This window comes from Delphinapterus leucas, chromosome X, assembly GCF_059928025.1.
Source record: "Delphinapterus leucas isolate spDelLeu-1000000601 "Yukka" chromosome X, BTC_Dleu_Yukka2, whole genome shotgun sequence".
NCBI classification, from domain to species: domain Eukaryota; kingdom Metazoa; phylum Chordata; class Mammalia; order Artiodactyla; family Monodontidae; genus Delphinapterus; species Delphinapterus leucas.
This window is the reverse complement of record NC_143150.1, coordinates 38744315-38765791: the sequence shown is the minus strand read 5'-3', so window position 1 is coordinate 38765791 and position 21477 is coordinate 38744315. Positions and strand designations below refer to the sequence as shown.

Sequence of the window (21477 nt, the reverse complement as noted above, 5' to 3'; positions counted from 1 at the left end):
CTTTATTATTATGTAATGTTCCTCTGTCTCTGTCAATATCACTTATTCTGGATAATATGATGTCAAAAATTAATATTGCTGCTACAACTTTAATTTTTTAATAGTGTTATTCTTTTTTTAAGGAAAAAGATTTATTGAGCTGTAATCCACTCATTCAAGATGTACAAATCAATTTTTTTATTGTATTCATAAATTATTGTACAGTTATACGCACAATCTAATTTTGAAACATTTTCACTGCCCCATAAAGGAACCTCATACTACTAGCAGTAAGTTCCTATTTTCCCCTAATCTCTCAGATCTAGGCAACCAGTAATCTACTTCTGTCTCCACAGATTTGACTGTTCTGGATATTTCATATAAATGAAATCATACAATATGTGCTCTTTTGTGACTGTATTCTTTTACTTAGCTGAACTTTTACAAGGTTCAGCCATGTTGTAAGATAAATTAGTACTTCATTCCTGTTCATTACTGAATCAAATTCCATTATATGGATACACCACATATTGTTCATTAATTCATGAGTTGATGGACATTTTGGTTGTTTCCTCATTTTGGCTCTTATAAATAATGATATGAATATTTGTGCAAAAGGTTTTGTATAAATGTATGTTTTCATTTATCTTTGACATATACCTAGAAGTAGAATATTTGAGTGATATGGTAACCCTATATGTTTACTTAATTGGAAAACTAACATTCTGTTTTCTAAAGTGACTACTTCATTTTACTTTCCCACCAGAGAGCCTGGTGAGGTTCCTGGAAAGGGCTATTAGAGAATGTCTTCCGTGTAGCTCCCAGAAGTTTCACACTCATGTCTGTCCATGCTTGACCTTTGGCAATTAGTTAAAATTTCTAATTTCATCCTCCTGCCTGCTTCTATGCATTCAATATTATCATCCCCAGATAATCAAATGTTCCAAACTGGTTTCTCTCTGTAAGTTTGGGCACGTTGTTTGCCCTGTGATCCCTTTTATCTGTGATTGGTCCAAGGAAAGTTGTTAATCTGCACGTTGCTTAGCTTTCTCTTGTTTCAAGTTTAGGAGTAACGTCTTTCTAGTTATCTACATCTCCAAGCTAAAAATGCCATTTAATGTTCAGTTTTAACTGTTCCTTATATATTATGCATACTAATCCTTTATTATATATGTTTTGCACAGGTCTTTTTCCAGTTTGTTCCTTGTTTATTCATTTTCTTAACAGTGTTTTTTGATAAGTAGAAGTTTTTAATTTTGATGAAATCTATTTTTTTTTTTTAGTATTTATTTCTTCTGTTTCTTGTCTAACAAATCTTTTCCTATACCAAGGTCAAAAAGGTATTTCCTTTTTTCCCCTAGAAGCTTTAAAATATTATCTTTTATATTTAAGGTAATTATTGATCTCAAAGTAATTTTTTGAATGATGTAAGATAGAGATTGACATTTCTTTTTAAAAAATATGGATATCTTGTTGCTTCATCAAAATTTATTGGAGAGTTTTCTTTTCCTAGTGAAGTTTTCTGGTACCATTTTTGGAAATCACTTGACTTTATTTTTGTGTATCTAATTTTGGGATCTCCATTTTGTTTCACTGATCTATCCATTCACTAACATTATACCATCTTGGTTGTGTAGCATTCTAGTGAGTGAGTCTTAAAATCGTGTAGAGTACGTTTTACAACTTTCTTCCTCTTTTCAATATTATTTTGAACAGTTTACGTTCTTTTCATTTCCATATAAATTTTATAATCAGTTTGTCCATTTCTTAATGTCTCCTAGGATTTTGATGGGGGTAAAATTGAATGTATGGATCAATTTTTGGAAAATTGATAATATTTAGACTCTAGTACATGAACTTTGCATATATTTCCATTTGTTTAAGAACCTTTTAATTTTCTCAGCAATATTTTATTATTTTCATTGCATAGGTCTTGCACATCTTTCCTTAGCTTTATCTCTTAGTAATTGATGACTTTTAACAACATTGTAAATCATATTATTTAACAGTTTTTAATTTTATAATAATTTAATATTAGTTTCATTTTTGTATAATTACTTTTTATACTGTGATATCACAAAATTCGCTTACTTAGATTTTACAGTTGTTTACACATGACTTGGAATTTTCAACATTTAATAATTATGTCATCTTCAAGTGATGAGAGAGGATATTTATCTCTGTTCCCAATCATAGAGAGAAAAGTCTTCAATATTTTATTATTAAGTATAATGTTAGATGTATTTTTTTACATGCACATCATCCGGTTGAGGAAGTTCCCTTCTATTTTTAGTTTGGAGGCAATTTTTATTATGAATGATGTTGAATTTTATCCAATGACCATATAATTTTACTCCTTTAATCTGTTAATGAATAAGATTGTATTTATTGATCTTTAATTGTTAAGCCAATCTTGCATTTTGGGAGCTAAAACCTATTTGAGCAAGGTATAATATTCTTTTTATGTATCACTCTATTCAGTTTGGTAATATTTTATTAAATATTTTGCTCCTGTGTTCTTGAGGAATAGTTGTCTATAGTTATATTTTCTTGTAATTCCTTTGTCTAGTTTTTGTATCAAGGTAATTGACACCTTCTAAATAAGTGCTTTCTCTTCCTGTATTTTCTGAAAGTGTTTGTAGCATTGATATTAATTTTTTTCCTTTAATATTTGATCAGATTCACTAATGAAGCTATCTGGACCTAGATTTTTCTTTGTGTTATAATACAATTTTTATTGTATTTATTTAATTAACATTATATCATGAGAATTTTCCTATTTCATTAACTATTTTTCAAAAACAAGATTTTTCAAAGTTGCATAATATTTGTTTGAATAAATATACCATAATGTATGTAACTAGTCCCCTACTGTTGGCTATTTTGGTTGTTAAATATTTTCCTCTCATTGATTTCTTATTACAAAGCAAGACAATTGAACTGTGATGTTCTTTTTATAAAACATCCATCAGTGTGTATGAATATTTATGTATAATATATATTATATAAAGCTATATAACACAATATATTATATACATTATGTACATAGATAGTAAACGTATATGTTTATGTATAAAAAATACACACAGATACACACATACACACTGAAAGGGATAGACAGATTGACAGACTATGGTATTAGATACATCAGTACATTAACATAGTCCAACTTTGGATGTTAGGAGTTTGGGAAACTTTTTCTTTCTTTTCATAGTTTTTGGTATTTCTATGTTTTTATTTCCAGACTGAAAATGTCACTTTATAGCTAGAAAGGAAAGAAAAAAACTGAACTGTTTTTTTTCTTGGGAATTAAAAAATAAAGGATTTATTAAGCTATCACAGGCAGTTTGAGAAATTACTAAAATCCTATATGGTAGTTAAAATTCTAGCAATGTTTTACATTTGAGAATTTTTTCCCCCAACAGCAGAACATTAAATGATGTCTGAGTAGGTGCAGTATTTCAGGCTCCCATGGGAATTGCCAAATGATCAAAGGGGCACTTATGCTCTTTGGGAATAGGTCCAGGTTTTATTTTTGTCCTCCTTTTTCAAAGTCTTAAAGAAATAAAAATCTTCACAGCCAAATACATTTTTTGGTTCCCTTTGGTTTAGAGCATGGAAGGCTACCCAATGTCAGGAGACACTGGGAGAATTTGGCTTGAATTTTTAAAGCTATTTGATCGGGGGAAGGGAGATGAAAAGAATTACTTTGAAGAATTACCCAGCTAAATCTGGTTAATGTAGCCAATGATAGGATAAAGTAAGTTTTAGCACATGTAATCCATTGTGATTGCTCCAATTTTCCAAGCCAAGTAAGAAATAAACTTTATTGCTCATAGTCTTTAGAAGTAATGGAAAAATACATGGATGCTTCCTCAGGTGCTTATAAAATTAAGTGGGTGACAGTTTAGAACTGTTACTTAAACTCTTTAACTTCTTTGTCTTGTACAAATGTATGTGACAGCTTATAAGTTTTTAAAAGGAACATTGAAAGAACAAAAATAGAGGGCTTTTTAAAAGGTGCATGTATATAGGTAGAGATCTAGTATTAACCCTCCCTTGCAATAAAATTGTGGAAAGAAAGATGTAATCATTAGAAGTCAGAGTTTACTTAGGCTGTTTTATATCAACTGTGAGGGATGAGTGTAGCAAGAGGAATAGGACCAGAGGACCAAGGAAGGATGAGAGGTTGTTGGGAGGTGGAGAGAAAAACTGGAAACAAAATAATTAGAGAAAAATCCAAAAGGTTATTGGGCATAGGGTGAGGAAGTTTTTTTTTCTAATTCCCTAAATTGGATGATTTCAGGATGCTCATATCTGTATCCGTAAGTATGTTATTCTTAGATCAATCTAGGATTAAATGATGCTAAGTACAAATAATGAGGCCATAAGAAAATGAAAAGAAATAAAATCTTATTTGCCCTATTTCTCTAGGTCAGTATCTCATAATGTGTAGTCAGAAGACTACCCAGTTTTGTCACCTGGGATGCTTGCTAAATAGGATATAGAGTCCTGAACCCGCTTCAAACAATGAATTTCTGAGGGTTTGAACCTGGGATCAGCATTTTTAACAAGCTTCACAGATGATTCAGAACATAGGAAAGTTTAAGAACCATTGCTATCTAGTGTATGTCAGACTTACTCCCATTATTTCCTAATCCATAACTCCTCCTTTTCCACCCCATCGCCCCTGCCCCCTTAAACACAAGTGTGGATCATTTATTTGATCTGGAATAGATGTCACTTATTTCAAAATTGTTTTGCTCTATCATTCCTTTTTTCGGTACTGAACTAAAGGTACATTTCTTATAGTTGTTTGTAGTTTTACTGCAGTACCAAATTGAATAATGCATCCTTAGGCCATAAAGCAGTACAGGGCCATCACTTAGTTTGTGAGTGAGCCTAGGCAGCTGTCTGCTGGACAGCTATATCTCCTTGTGGCTGTATTTCCTCTGCTCATTATTAGGTGCACTCTAATTGTTGTGGAGTTATAAATAATATTTATTTTTTGTTTGTTTATTTTTAGTCATAATGATCCTAACCAGAAAGCTATCTGCTGATGACTGTGATGGAAGTGAAATAATGTGAGAAAATTAACCTTTAGCCATGACATAGCTGTGTCAATGACCTTTCAGTTACATATTACTACAGTTTGTTTGGGACATTATATATCCTAGTGCTTTTTGTAATTGTGGGTTTCGTAGTTTGAAAATTTATGGAGAGCATTCTACCGATACTCTCTTTTTTCCCCATTAGGCAATCATCAAAGTCTTGTTGGGTTATTTGTGTTTCTTTATTTCCCTTTGATTATTTGAGAGGTAGCAAACCAAAGAAGAAGGAACTGGGGCTCCTAAAATGGGGCAACCTGAAGTATCACCTTTGTTTTTTTGTAGCCAGATGTTTGGTGAACATAGATGAAACCCAGAGAGTATAGAACAAAACCATGATATAGGGTAGGTTTCAACAGTAGGCATTTTGTAAGTCCAGATATCTGTGTAGTCAGTATGGTTGAGAGTGTGGTAGGTATTGTTCACAAGTGAGTTGAGTACAAAACCCAGGGTAGCTAGCGGTAGGCAATATGCTGAGATCCAAGTCAACATTATATGTCTGGTTGTGGGATTGGAGCAAAGTTGAAAGTTTTACAGTGATCACTCATGTAGCCACTGCCTAGATTTATCATTTAATTTTGCTGTAGTTGTTTTATCTGTGTGTCAATTTATCCATTCCATTATCTATTCATTAATTCATATTATTTTTTAGAAGTAACTTGTGGAAAGACATCCCATGATCATACATCAGAAGAATTAATATTGTTAGATGGCAGTACTCCCCAAATTGATCTAAGGATTCAATGCAATCTCCATAAAAATTACTTCTGGCTTCTTTGCAGAAATTGAGAAGCTGACCTAAAATTCCTATGGAAATACAAGAGAGCCAGAATAGCCAAGACAGTCTTCAAAAAGAAGAACAAATTTGGAGGACTCACACTTCTAATTTCAAAACTTACTACTAAGTTACAGTAATCAAGACTGTGTGATACTAATATAAAGAGAGGCATATAGATCAATGGAATAGAATTGAGAGTCCAGAAATACATCCTCATTTTTACAGGCAATTGATTTTTTACAAGGGTGCCAGGGCAATTAGATGGAGGAAAGAATAGGCTTTTCAACAGATGTTGTTGGGTCAGCATGCAAAAGAATAAAGTTGGTCTCCTACCTCCACCATATACAACATTTAATTCAAAAACGGATCCTTTGTATGAAATGTACAGAATAGGCAAATCTCTAGAGAGAGAAAACAGATTAGTGGTTAACTAGGGCTGGGAGAGGATTGGAAGGAAATATGGAGTGGCTAACAGGTATAGGCTTTCTTTTTGGGATGATGAAAATGTTCTAAAATCAATTGTGATGATGGTTGCAAAACTCTATGAATATACTAAAAACCATTGTACTGCACAGAAATCATGGCTTAATAAACTGTTAGATAAAAACAAGTAAATTGTAGAAATCAGTACATTTTCCCCCAAGTACTTCAATATGTATTATTAATATACAATATTTGTTTACAGATTTTCCTTTTGATGTTAAAATTATATATAATGAAATGCATAAATCTCAAGCGTGCATTCACTGAGTTTTGACAAATGCATACACCTGTGTGACCCATTCCTCTATCGTGTTATAGAACATTAACGTCATCCCCAGAAAGTTATGACCCATTCCTCTATCGTGTTATAGAACATTAACGTCATCCCCAGAAAGTTATGTCACCTTCCCAGTCAATTTTTCCCTTACCCCCATTAAAGGCATCCTTTGTTCTTTGTTCTGATTTTTTCCACCACACAATCATTTTGCCTGTTTTAGTATTTTATATAAATGGCATCATATAACACGTACTGTTTTGTGTGAGACTTTCACTCGGTATACTGTTTCTGAAATTAATCCATGTTGCATTTCTTTAATGGCTGAGTCATATTTCATTGTATGAATTTATCAAAGATTGTTTATTCATTATCTTAATGATACACACTTAATCTCTTTCCAGTTTCTGGATATTATGAATAAAGCTGCAATGGACATTTTATTACAAGCCGTTTTGTGATTCTGTGTTTTCATCTCTCTTAAATAAACACCTAGGAATGGAATTGTTGGGTCATAGGGAAGGTGTATGCTTCCCTATGACACATAAAAGCTGCCACAGTTTTCCAAAAATGGTTATGCCATTTTACATTACCATCAACTATGTATGAGAGTTCCAGTTATTCCACACCTCTTCAATATTTGATGTCGTGTCTTTTTTAATCTTTAGCCTTTCTGCTGATTGTATAGTGGTATTTCATTGTGCTTTTAATTTGCATTTCACTGATAATTAGTGATGTTGATCACTTTTTCATGTCCTTATCGGCAATTTGTATATCTTCTTTTGTGAAGTGTCTGTCCAAATCTTGTGGCTGTACTTCCATTAGGTTGTTTGCATTTTTATTGTTGAGTTGTAGGAGTTCTTTTTATATCCTAGATGTCATTTCTTTGTCGGATATATGTATTGTGAATATCTTCTTCCATTCTCTGCCTTTCTTATATTAATTATGATGTCTTTTGATGAATAGACATTTTGAATTTTGATGAAATCTTATTTATCAGTTTTTTTCTCTTACGGTTTTTCCTTTCTTTGTCTTGTCTAAAAAAACCTGTGCCTAAGCTCAAATCACAAAGATATTCTCTTATATGCTCCTCTAGCAGGTTTGTGGTTTTTAGCTTTTATGGTTTTTTCTATGATCCATTTCAAATAATTTTTGTGTTTGGTATGGGGTAGGAATTGAGGCTAATTTTTTCCCCATAGGGATATCCAGTTATCCCAGCACCATTTTTTGAATATATTTTCCCTATTGGATTGCTTTGGCACCTTTATTGAAAATCTAATATGCTATATTCTGTTTAATTGATTTATTTCCTAATCCTTAAGAAACCACACTGTCTTAATTACTGTACCTTTACAGTAAGTCTTGAAGTCAAGTTTGTGACCACCCCCCAAGATTAAGCAAAAGATCTAATAAAGAAAAACAAGCTTTTAACTAAGTTATAATAAATACCCTCATTTTCCTAATATGAATAATGATTCACTTTGAGTATTTTCAGCTGGATTAAATGAACCATTATAATTTTCGGAAGGCCATTTCAATTTATTAGGGAAACTACTCTAAAAATATGTATAATTTGGGGCATAATCCTTAGGAATATGTGAACCTAGCATTAGGTAACCTTTACTGAAACTTAGCAGGACTCACGATCCAAGACCACTGCACTAGTTTTGTACTGTTTAACTCCAGGGGGCGCCATTTACACAGGCATAGTTAGAAAAGTAAATGAAAGCACAAAAGAGATTAGAGAGGAAAAGATAAGAGAAATATATGTTGTGTAAATGGTAGGTCATCACATGTCTGGTATCCTATAGATAGACTAGGAAATTTAGTTTCAAACATTTATTTTAAATGTATCAAAAAAGTAAAGCACATATAAAAGTGGAGCTTCTCTGTCTAAAGGATGTGTGTGTAATATCACCAGAGCTCCTTCCATTCACACCTTCACGTCTCCTATGGTCCCTAAAGTTGAAATCCAGTATATAAGGCTATTTATTATGTTGCATATTGCAGTTTGGACTTTTACACGTTATGGTGGTAAAAAAAAAAAAAAAGTATTGTGCTACGTGCCAAAGTGAAAGCTATATAATTCTTTGAATCTTTTTGCCATGAAAGCAATTAACAATTATTTAATTAATTATGCAGTTGTCTCTGATTATTGCATATCTGATTGATTTTGACCATTGGGGAAATTGTGTACAAGATAGATTTATTTAAAAACTATGTATTTGAGGTTGCTAACATCTATCTAGTTAACCTCAATGTAATGAATAAAGTACAATTCTGCACATACACTTACAAATATTTTCTTTATTCTCCATCTCTTTCACTTTCTTTCCATGTTCGATAACTAAGAGATGCTCAAAAAGTTGATATAAGCATGAACACCTCAATCAGAACTATGACTTTTTCCTAACAGGTTAGAAATTCAGAACTGTCATTTGTTCTTATTATGTACGTGGGAGAAGGTAGAGAAATTTGCTGATTTTTATTAGTTGCTACCCAATTTTCTATTCATGGGTGTTTTATTTTCTGATCTGTAGTTTATTTACCATTGTTACAGGATAGGAGTATTTTGGTTTAGTGATTTTTCATGCTGGTTCTGGAATCAAAGATATTGGTGGGATTCTTGGCTCTACCATTTACTGTGTGAATTTGGACAAGTTACAAACATTTTTGCTACCAGTTTCGTCATCTCTAAAATGAAAATAGCTATTACTGCCACCCACAATTGCTGTGAAGATTGAGATATAATGCATGTAAAGCACTTAACACAATAGTTCTGATGAAGTAAGTGCTCAATAAAAGGTAGCTTCTAATGTTCATACCATCTTCTTCTGAAAAGGGTTTGATGTACGTCAGAACTGAGTACTCTTCCCTGAAATGGGACTATAACCCACCCACTTTTGTGTGGGTGGGTTATCAGTTTCTTAAGTTGTCATTTCTGTTGCCTGGTCTCTGTTACAGTGATGGAATTCTTCATTGTATGACTTAATTTACCCCCATTTGAAAGGGTAAGGAAGAAGGCTTACTTTTGATAAAAAATACATTCATGGCTGTTTTGACCAGTCAGTTGTACCCATGGAGATGATACTGTAAATGTTATATTTAGTGATAGCTTTGTAGATGATAACATCATGTTTGTTTTAGGTATAACAGTAATAGTTTGCTGCTTAAATTGAATTCCAATGAAAATGAAGACTTCACAGTCTTTAATAGTAATTAGCTCAATGATATAAATAACAGATGTGGTATTGAAGTAGATATAAACAACTGAAAGGAACTAACCATCTCATTTAGTGTGTGTTCAAGAAACTAGACTGAATTAAATGGATCAATAGCACTTTACTATTTACTCACATGTACTTAAGCTTATTTACTTCCTCTTAATCATGAAAGTCTTTTTGACGTGGTGATTAACAATTTTTATGGATTTCATTACAGATTTTATCTGACAGTCTTTTATCAATTTTTTAATAGAATTGTCATCATTTTTTCTGAGCATGTTAGAGCCTTCGGTAGGCAACTCAGTTTTGATAACTTGGCTTGTTCAAAGAGGTATCATAAACTGCAGAGAAGCCGTAATAGGCAGGGTGTACCTTCAGATTGTATTGCAGGTCTGACAGCTGTGAAAGGACAAGTGGAAGGAAGTGTGCCAGACTGCAGTGCAGCTCTAACAAAGTTTTGACCAGGCCAATGGAGAGTCCTTGAGCCAAAGTCACCTGTTGGTGGAGTCCCTTGTCCTACAAGAATGGGTCTGTAATAGCATTCCTGCTATGCTCAGTCATTGTCTTGGAGCAGCCTGAATGAAGCATGGCCTTGTTTTGAGCATGATGGTGGTCTAGAGGGATGGCAACTTGGACTGTAAATCCGCCATGATCCCTGCAGTATATTTGAGTGGCACATTTCCATAACCCCCACATTCCCTGTGCTGCATACATCCACTTGCCCATGCAGATTTGGGGAGCAGTTTGTCCATGCATGGTGCCCATGATCCTGTCTTCTTGAGGGGAAACTTAGAAGAGACAGGTTAGTTGGATGAACCATGGTCTCCCATTCTTGCAGTTAGTCTTGGGGCTTCCATCTTGCCAGAGATTATTGATTCTAATAAGGAGGAGGTTGGGCTGCTTTTACACATGTGGGATCGGGGAAGAATACAGGTGAAACCCAGGGGATCTACTTGATGTTTCCTTGCCCCGTTTAAACTGTGAATGGACACCTGGAACAACTCTGACATGACAGATGGATCATTACCAATGGATTAATTCCTTCAGGAATGAATATTTAAGTCACACCAAGACCCATAGAGGGAAAGCTAATGATGAAAGGGATTTATAATGGCTAGTAGAAGAGGGAGAAGATGAATAGCACTGTTTCAGATATTGGAATCTACTAGCGAACAGAATAAACTCATTGTCTTCATGGTTACATTCTAGTGTGGAGACAGAGTATACACACACACACACATACACACACACACACACACACACACACACCCAACCACATTATGAGTCATAAGTACTATGAAGAAAAATAAGAAATAGAGAATGATGGTTTTGCTTTTTTAGAATGAATGATCATGGCAGAACTCTTTGTAGGGATAATATTTGAGCTGAAACCTGAATGAAATGAATGAATGAGCCAGGTATGTGGATATCTGGGATTGGGTCATTCCAGTCAAAGGCAACAGCAAAAGCAAAAGCCCTAAAGCATGAACACTCTTCGACATGTTTGAGGCAGGGCAAAAAGGTTAGACAATAGGATAGTGTGAGAAATAAGGTCTGAAAGATAGGAGAGGAGTCAGATATTGTGGGACCACCTTGTGGTCTATGGAAAGGACTTTAGGGAACTCATGTGACTGAATCATAATTTCATCCAGCCACATTTTGCCATTTTATCTATAAGTATATTGTGTTAAATGCCTTGCTGAAATTAAAGTCACTATGGTATTCCATTTCCCTTATCTAAAAAACTATTCTCTTATTTCACCTGTTAACTATTTCAACCTGTTAACTAATTTCACCTGTTAACTTTTCTGTAGTTCCTCTAATTCTTATCTTTTTAACAATACTGAAAATTTTCCAATTTGAGTCATCCAAACATCTTTACTGCTTTCCATACACTTAAAGATTTTCCTAAAAGTGGTTATGAGAAAGCTTGCATTAGCTTAGTGCATAATTTATTTGAACCTGGAAATGTGAATACATTTAACAGTTAATGACATTGCCTGCCCTTTAGTTAGGGTCTCAACTTCTCTTCTGTCCAGTTTGAAGACCACCTTTCTTGTTGGAGATGAAGGAAACCAAGTGTTTCCCAAATAGCACACTAACCACATCCCTGTTTGCTACTTTTGTTTTTCTAAGCATTTTTTCCCCCATGAGCTTTGGTCCCTTTTATGTTTTTACCTTTCCTGTGATTGTTCTTACAGGTTTATATTACTCATTTGTGCCTTTCTTCATTTCTTTTTCTCCTTTTTCTATCTTTTCACATTTTAAAAATCTAATTTAGTCAGAGTGTTCCCTGTGTTGTACCTCTGGTTTATTCATATGGCTCTATTTTCTTTGTCATTGAATTCTCATACTTGTATGATAGAATTTTACTTTTTAGGATTGCCCATAATCACTATGCTATTAGAGTCTTTGGTCATGAAATCACAGTTATAATTTTGAACTTTCAGAAATCTGCTTTTTAGCTTACAGGGTCTGCGGTTGACTGAGCTCAGCCTCTCTTCCCTTACTATTAACAACCCCAATCTGACATTACAGTTTTTCTTCCTTAGGTTCCTTTTACTGCCAAATGTCAATCACCTCAACTGTGCTCTTCAGCCTTAAAGAGCAGAATGCTTTGGTTGGAAATAATCTGATTTCAACCACCTTTTGAAGACTATGAATCTTCCCAATTTTTTAAACTTAGTGGCTCTCAGCCTTGGGTGCACATTAGATTTAATTGGTCTGGATTGGGGACAAGGCAGTCAGATTTAGGACTACCATTGTAACGGAAAAGGAAGCTGCACAGAAATTTTTGTATTACCCAGGTGATGAGAAGGTTTTTTTTGTTTATTCATTATCATGTTTTTAATATTTCCTCTTATTATAAGATAGTTTTTCCCACCCACTCTTCATTATTCTTTTTTATTGGTTCTGTCTTATAGCCCAAATATATCTTGCCAGTAATGATCACAATTGTCATTTTTGTTTTCTAGATCAGCTTTATTGAATTGAAGTATAAGGCATGTGACCCATAATTTAAATTTTTCTACAAATGACCTTAAAAAAGCATAAAGAACAGGTGAAATGAACCTTCATAACATGTCGTTTAACTCATTATATCTAAAAATGTTATCATTTCATCATGTAATATATAATTTATTAGTGAGATATTTATACTCTTTGAAAGCTGGTGTATATTTTACATTTATAGCACATTTCACTTTGGACTAGCCATATTTCAAATGTTCATTAGGCATAGGTGGCTAGTGGCTACTGTTTTGCACAGAGTAGGTCTGAATAGTTGTCCGCATTATTTTCCCTTAAAATCTGCTATAGAAAATGCCTGTTGATTTGTTCTTTTGTCATGACTTTTTCCTAATTAGAATTAATCCTTTATCTTTTCTCACATAGCACTTTGTTTTATACTTCCATCATAGCATTTTTATTTCCTATTGTTTTTATTATATTATAATAATTGATTGGCCTGTGTGTCTCTCCAACTAAATTGCCAGGTGTTCGAAGGCAGATTTTGTGTACTGTATTCACCTTTGTGCCATCTTTCCCCATCCTCAGCAGTTATCATTGCTTTCTGAGATAGTAAATCATGCAATAAATGTTTATGGAATTGAATTGAATACAACCCATCTCGTGGTTTGTGTACATATTACAGAGGGTTAGTAACTAACTAGGAATGTGGTCGGTATTCCCTCAAGAATAAGGAGACATTCCATTTTCAAACATCTAGCCACAAGTCAAGATAGTGTACGTTCTGTTCTGATTTTGTCTACTCACATATGTGTAGCTCTTCTTCTACCAGATGTACCATTTGAATTTCTTTTTATGATTTTCTGTTATGTAGTATTTATTCTTTTTGTTTCAAATTCAGCTTTGCCTTCAATTATACTTATAGATGACTAGCCAGGTAGACTTTGATTTCTAAAATTGTTTTGCTAGTTTATGTATGGTTCTTAAAGCTTTTCACCCAACAGTAGTATTTGTTCCTAAGAAATGGACTGATGATGGAAATCAGGTACAATATCATGTTAACAAACTTGATTAAATTGCAAGGTTGTTGCAATTTTTATTAAAATAAAAGCTCATAGATTGGCTCTATGTATGTAGGGTATGTGTGGACTCTTTCTGCCTGTAAAGGATTTTCTATCTTCATCTTCCAGATCTGTTTGTCAAATCATCTCTCTCACCTACACTTCCACCGATCTCTCTAAGACAGGGCTAAGTAAAGACAGATTTTTGTCATGACAAGAGCACAAAGTGACAATAGATTTTGAGTAGTATGTAAATTGAAGCTACTTTGTAAATACTCTGAGTGACAAATATTGAAAAAGTACTGCCAGCTTTAATGTTAGAGGAAGTTGTAAGTTTTCTAAATATTGACTTGACAATTACCAGCCTATTAGATGGAGCTAGAGCTTTTGTGATTTGGGAGGGGTGGCAGCGGTGACGGTGGTATACTGCTTCTCACCTTTGATATGTGACTTTATGTAATCGGTGTCCCAAAATCAAGAACACTATTAAGAAGGCATTGATTTTTTCCCTGCTGATTATAAATGAAACAGCCAGAACTGGAGCATGCCTGCTTTTTGTGATTGTACTAAACTAGGGTTTTCTGATTTCTGTTTGTGTTGGAAAATACCACGGAGGTTTTCATGCAGAACACTTGCTTTACTGAAAGTGGTAGCAGGGTTTCCTGCTTTGCTGCCTGTGAAATAAAGATCATATTAGCTCCTCCTACCATGAATACCAGCTGCTGCGGTGATCAGCCAGTAATTCTGTTAGACTGCACAGGAGATGTTGGTCTACTCAGTGTAAGGGCAAAAAAACAATTTCTGCTTCTTACCTTCCTGCCAGCAGCCAACAGGGAGGCCTAGGGTATATTAGTGCATTATTACACTGGCATAGGGCCCTAGAATTGGATGCACTGAGTCTTTTTTTGTTTTTTAACATCTTTATTGGAGTATAATTACTTTACAATGGTGTGTTCGTTTCTGCTTCATAACAAAGTGAATCAATTATACATATACATATGTTCCCATATCTCTTCCCTCTTGCGTTTCCCTCCCTCCCACCCTCCCTATCCCACCCCTCTAGGTGGTCACAAAGCACCGAGCTGATCTCCCTGTGCTATGCGGCTGCTTCCCACTAGCTATCTATTTTACGTTTGGTAGTGTATATGTGTCCATGCCACTCTCTCACTTTGTCCCAGCTTACCCTTCCCCCTCCCCATATCCTCAAGTCCATTCTCTAGTAGGTCTGTGTCTTTATCTTAAATGCACTTAGAATACAGGTTTTGACTGCTTCATAGGAGACATTCCAGACATATTTATGCTCAGCAGAACTCTGAAGTTTTTATTCTTATTATCATGGTACTGTGGTCTTTCTGCTTGTTTCTTTTATCTGTGATGTTAGAACTCTTCCAAGGCCACAAATAACTCAGATAAGTTCAACTTGTGCTAACCTCTTTACATTAATGGAACCGCTTTACTGAAATCCTAAGAAAGATGTTGAAACTCAGGATGTGTCTGTACAGGCCTGGTAGAATGGAAAGCCACAGTGCTTTCAATAGCCAGTCTATAAAAATCTTCTTGCTACAAAATCAAGGTTTATTTTACTTCTCAATTTTCTTTTCTCAGTGAACCCATAGTTGTGGTTAACTCATTTATCTGAAAGTAAGTCATTTTAAATGCTGTTGGAAGTTTTCATAATGTCCAGAAATAAATTATAACATAAAATCCAATGATTTTATTATGTTACTCATGTTTATAATTCCATCATTCTGGACCACTGATTTTTAATTGGAAATTTTGGATACTTTCTTCCAGAGTTAGTAGTGGAAGGAACATAGCATTTGGAGGCAAAAGACAAAAATCTGAGTGTAAGTGTTAGCTTACTATGTGGTCCTATATCAAGTCATTTAAGCTCTCTAAATCCCCATTTTCTACATCTGATACCATAGGTAAGTATAGCTGCATACATCCCAGCAATATTACTGAGACGACCAAATGTGATATATATCATATCATTTGTAAATTGTAAAGGGCTATTAAAATGTTGGTTATCATTTTTATTATTCTACAACCCACCAACAGTGCAAGAGGGTTCCCTTTTCTCCACACCCTCTCCAACATTTATTTTTTGTAGATTTTTTGAAGATGGCCATTCTGACTGGTGTGAGGTGATATCTCATTGTAGTTTTGATTTGCATTTCTCTCCTGATTAGTGATGTTGAGCATCCTTTCATGTGTTTATTCGTAATCTATGTATCTTCTTTGAAGAAATGTGTATTTAGGTCTTTGGCCCATTTTTGGATTGGGTTTTTTGTTTTTGATTTTGAGCTGTATGAGCTGCTTGTAAATTTTGGAGATTAATCCTTTGCCAGTTGATTCATTGGCAAATATTTTCTCCCAAAATAAGGGTTGTCCTTTCGTCTTGTTTATGGTTTCCTTTACTGGGCAAAAGCTTTTAAGTTTCACTAGGTCCCATTTGTTTATTTATTTATTTTTCATCCATTTCCCTAAGAGGTGGATCAAAAAGGATCTTACTGTGATTTATGTCATAGAGTGTTCTGCCTTTGTTTTCCTCTAAGAGTTTTATAGTGTCTGGCCTTACATTTAGGTCTTTAATCCATTTTGAGTTTATTTTTGTGGATGGTGTTAGGGAGTGTTCTAATTTCATTCTTTTACATGTAGCTATCTAGTTTTCCCAGCACCATTTATTGAAGAGGCTGTCTTTCCTCCATTGTATATTCTTGCCTCCTTTATCAAAGATAAGGTGACCATATGTGCGTAGGTTTATCTCTGGGTTTTTTATCCTGTTCCATTGATCTATCTTTCTGTTTTTGTGCCAGTACCATACTGTCTTGATTACTGTAGCTTTGTAGTATAGTCTGAAGTGAGGGCGCCTGATTCCTGCAGTTCTGTTTTTCTTTCTCAAGATTGCTTTGGCTATTCAGGGTCTTTTCTGTTTCCATACAAGTTGTGAAATCTTTTGTTTTAGTTCTGTGAAAAATGCCATTGGTAGTTTGATAGGGATTGCACTGAATCTGTAGATTGCTCTGGGTAGTATAGTCATTTTCACAATGTTGATTCTTCCAATCCAAGAACATGGTATATCTCTCCATCTGTTGGTATCATCTTTAATTTCTTTCATCATTGTCTTATAGTTTTCTGCATACAGGTTTTTTGTCTCCCTCGGTAGGTTTATTCCTAGGTATTTTATGTTTTTGTTGCAATGGTAAATGGGAGTGTTTCCTTAATTTCTCTTTCAGGTTTTTCATCATTAGTGTATAGGAATGCAAGAGATTTATGTGCATTAATTTTGTATCCTGCTACTTTGCTAAATTCATTGATTAGCTCTAGTAGTTTCATGGTAGCATCTTTAGGATTCTGTATGTATAGTATCATGTCATGTGCAAACAGTGACACTTTTACTTTTTCTTCTCTAATTTGGATTCCTTTTATTTCTTTTTCTTCTCTGATTGCTGTGGCTAAAACTTCCAAAACTATGTTGAATAATAGTGGTGAGAGTAGGCAACCTTGTCTTGTTCCTCATCTTAGTGGAGATGGTTTCTGTTTTTCACCATTGAGAATGATGTTGGCTGTGGGTTTGTTATATATGGCCTTTATTATGTTGAGGTAAGTTCCTTCTATGCTTACTTTCTGGAGGGTTTTTTTATCATATGTGGGTGTTGATTTTGTTGAAATCTTTTTCTGCATCTATTGAGATGATTGTAAGGTTTTTCTCCTTCAATTTGTTAATATGGTGTATCACATTGATTGATTTGCGTATATTGAAGAATCCTTGCTTTCCTAGGATAAACCCCACTTGATCATGGTGTATGATCCTTTTAATGTGCTGTTGGCTTCTGTTTGCTAGTGTTTTGTTGAGGATTTTTGCATCTATGTTCATCAGTGATATTGGCCTGTAGTTTTCTTTTTTTGGGACATCTTTGGTTTTCATATCAGGGTGATGGTGGCCTCATAGAATGAGTTCGGGAGTGTTCCTCCCTCTGCTATATTTCGGAAGAGTTTCGGAAGGATAGGTGTTAGTTCTTCTCTAAATGTTTGAAAGAATTCTCCTGTGAAGCCATCTGTTCCTGGGCTTTTGTTTGTTGGAAGATTTTTAATCACTGTGTCCATTTCAGTGCTTGTGATTGGTCTGTTTATATTTTCTACTTCTTCCTGGTTCAGTCTTGGAAGGTTGTGCTTTTCTAAGAATTTGTCCATTTCTTCCAGGTTGTCCATTTTATTGGCATAGAGTTGCTTGTAGTAATCTCTCATGATCCTTTGTATTTCTGCAGTTTCAGTTGTTTCTTCTCCTTTTTAATTTCTAATTCTGTTGGTTTGACTCTTCTCCCTTTTTTTCTTGATGAGTCTGGCTAGTGGTTTATCAATTTTGTTTATCTTCTCAAAGAACCAGCTTTTACTTTTATTGATCTTTACTATTGTTTCCTTCATTTCTTTTTCATTTATTTCTGGTTTGATCTTTATGATTTCTTTCCTTTTGGTTACTTTTGGGTTTTTTTTTTGTTGTTCTTCTTTCTCTAATTGCTTTATGTGTAAGGTTAGGTTGTTTATTTAGGTTGTTTCTTGTTTCTCGAGGTAGGACTGTATTGCTATAAACTTCCCTCCTAGAACTGCTTTTGCTGCATCCCATAGGTTTTGGGTTGTTGTATTTTCATTGTTGTTTGTTTCTAGGTATTTTTTTATTTCCTCTTTGATTTCTTCAGTGATCTCTTGGTTATTTAGTAGTGTATTGTGTAGCCTCCATGTGTTTGTATTTTTTACAGACTTTTTCCTGTAATTGATATCTAGTCTCATAGCATTGTGGTTGGAAAAGGTACTTGATACGATTTCAATTTTCTTAAATTTACCAAGGGTTAATTTGTGACCCAGGATATGATCTATCCTGGAGAATGTTCCATGAGCACTTGAGAAGAAAGTGTATTCTGTTGTTTTTGGATGGAATGTCCTATAAATATCAATTAAGTCCATCTTGTTTAATGTGTCATTTAAAGCTTGTATTTCCTTATTTATTTTCATGTTGGATGATCTGTCCATTGGTGAAAGTGGGGTGTTAGAGTCCCATACTATTATAGATTCTTGCTGTTCATACTGAGAGTTAGTAAATGTTGTTGAATAAGTGTTTCTTCATTTGCTATAGGTTTTTCAGACAATATCCAGAGACTTAAATTTTTAGTTTTTTTTCTAGATTTCATCATTTATTGTTGTTTCGTTAGGGAGTTGGTTCATAGAGTTCCTTAAGCTGTCATTTACAAGTGGCATGCCATTGACTTTTTGTTTGTTTGTTGTTTTGCGGTATGTGGGCCTCTCACTGTTGTGGCCTCTCCTTTTGCGGAGCACAGGCTCTGGACGCACAGGCTCAGCGGCCATGGCTCATGGGCCCAGCCGCTCCGCAGCATGTGGGATCTTCCCGGACCAGGACATGAACCCGTGTCCCCTGCATCGGCAGGCAGACTCTCAAGCACTGCGCCACCAGGGAAGCCCGGCATTGACTTTTTAAATAATCCATGCTAGTTTTTTTTTTATTAATGTACCATATTCCAAATTTGTCTGATTTATTTCTTCATGGTGTGTCATTTTATACTTAATTGCAATTAATATAATTGCTGATACATTTCCTTTAGTTGTATTGCCTTCTCTAAGATAGCATTTTCTTTCTCTTTCTCTTTCCTCTTCTTTTGGATTTGAGTATTGTCCTTCTCTAATAATTTGCAAAACCTTGCTTATCTTCTTTTAAGGTTTATCGTAGAATTTAGAATTCCTAGGTTTTATGCTTATCTTACCAAAGTCTAAAGTAATCAATGCCCATACTTGTTTTTTACAGTTACAAGGGTTGAAGAATACTTTAACCTCACTCATCCTCTCCTGACTTACCTTGTATTATCTTTTAGTACTGTATTTTTGAATCCTGCACCTGTTTTTATAATTGTGTTTTATAGTTAGTATTTATTTAATTTCAACCACAAATTTATTACTTTTTTCTCTTAATTTCTTTTTGTGTTTTATTTTTTAAATATTTATTTGTTTATTTATTTATTTATTTGGCTGCACTGGGTCTTAGTTGTGACATGCAGAATTTTCGTTGCCCCGTGTGCAATCTTTGTTGTGGCACGTGGGAACTTTTATTTGCAGCATGCAGAATCTTTTTAGTTGCAGCATGCAGAATCTTTAGTTGCGGCATGTGAACTCTTAGTTGCAGCATGCGGGATCTAGTTCCTCAACCAGGGATTGAACCCGGGCCCCTGCATTCGGAGCACAGAGTCTTACCTACTGGACCATCAAGGAAGTCCCCCTTTTTGTATTTTAGACCCTCCACTTCATTTATTTTTCCTTTCACATACAGGAGAAGATATTTGAAAGGTTTGAATTTCGTTTTGTGAAGTCCTGCTGGGGGCATACTTTCACAGTTTTCGTTTGTCTGAAAATATTTGTATTTTTATCTTGTTCCTGAAAGGTATTTTCACTGGGTAAAAAAATATAGGTTGAAAATTTTCTTTCAGCATATTAAAGATGTAATTTCGTGGTCTTCTGGCTTCTGTTTAATTTCTGAGAACTAATCTATAAATTAATGGTCACCCCTTTGAAGACAGTCTCTCTTGTCTTTCTTGATGCTTTTAAGGCCATGGGGCTTTTTTGTTTGTTTGTTTGTTTTGGTTTGGTTTGGTTTGGTTTTATGTTCTGACATTACACTGTTTTGCATCCAGTTTGGGGTTTGTCTTTTCTTCCATTGGATATGCTGGACTTTTAGAATTACAGATATTTTAAATTAGTTCTTAAAAACTTTCTAGCATTATCTCTAACTATTGCCTCTGCCCCATTCCCTCTTTCACCTCTTCTTCCATAACCCAAATTACCTGTTTGCTATACCACCTCACTCTTCCTTCCATGTCTCTTAACTATTCTTTTACATTTACCATGTGTTTCATCTCCATGTTACATTATAAATAATTTCTTTTTACTTTACTAAGTGTTTAACTGTCTTCAGCTGCATCTAGTCTGCTGTGAAGCTCATCCGTTGAATTTTAAATTTTATAGCTTTTACTTGTAGAATTCATATTTCAATTTAGCTAGTGTACTTTTTTTTCTTTTTCATTACCATTTCCTGGTCCCTTTATTTTCTTCCAGTTAAAAACCTTTCATCATTGTAAAAATAGTCGTTATATATTTTGTGTCTAATTCTAATATTAGAAATTTTGCTGAGTAGTTTCTGCTGTGAGATGTTTCTCCTGTGTTTTGCTTATGGTATTTTGTTTTCTTGTATGCTTAGTGATTTTTGAATGGGATAGCTTATTTTCCTTTCAAAAAGGATTTTTTGGAATTCTTTGAAGCTTAATATGAAAGTATGCTCTTCTACATAGGATTTATATGTATTTCTGCCCAGCCTCTGGGAGGTCAAGGCAGTTTGCATCCACTCTGAACAAATTTACAGTTTGAGGTTAGTGGACCACCCAGCTAAATGCTGATTTGTACTGCAAATCTGTATGAGGGCCAGCTTGTGGTTACAGCTTCTCAAGGATCTTCTTCCCTTGTACCTCTCTGCTGAGACCTAAGATATCTTTTTCTTGAAATTCCCTGAGGTTATTTTGTATGTGACTCCCTTACACTGTAA

The 21477-nt window shown here is 34.4% G+C and overlaps 1 protein-coding gene and 1 non-coding gene across 2 annotated transcripts in view; one reads left to right on the top strand and one right to left on the bottom strand.

Moving 5' to 3' along the window:
- Window positions 1-21477, top strand: part of COL4A5 (collagen type IV alpha 5 chain) — a 226061-nt gene that overhangs the window by 72303 nt on the left and 132281 nt on the right. The gene's annotated exons all lie outside the window — the stretch shown is intronic.
- On the bottom strand, window positions 20082-20153 carry TRNAR-CCG (transfer RNA arginine (anticodon CCG)). The gene has a single exon. It is a non-coding gene; the product is annotated as a tRNA-Arg (tRNA).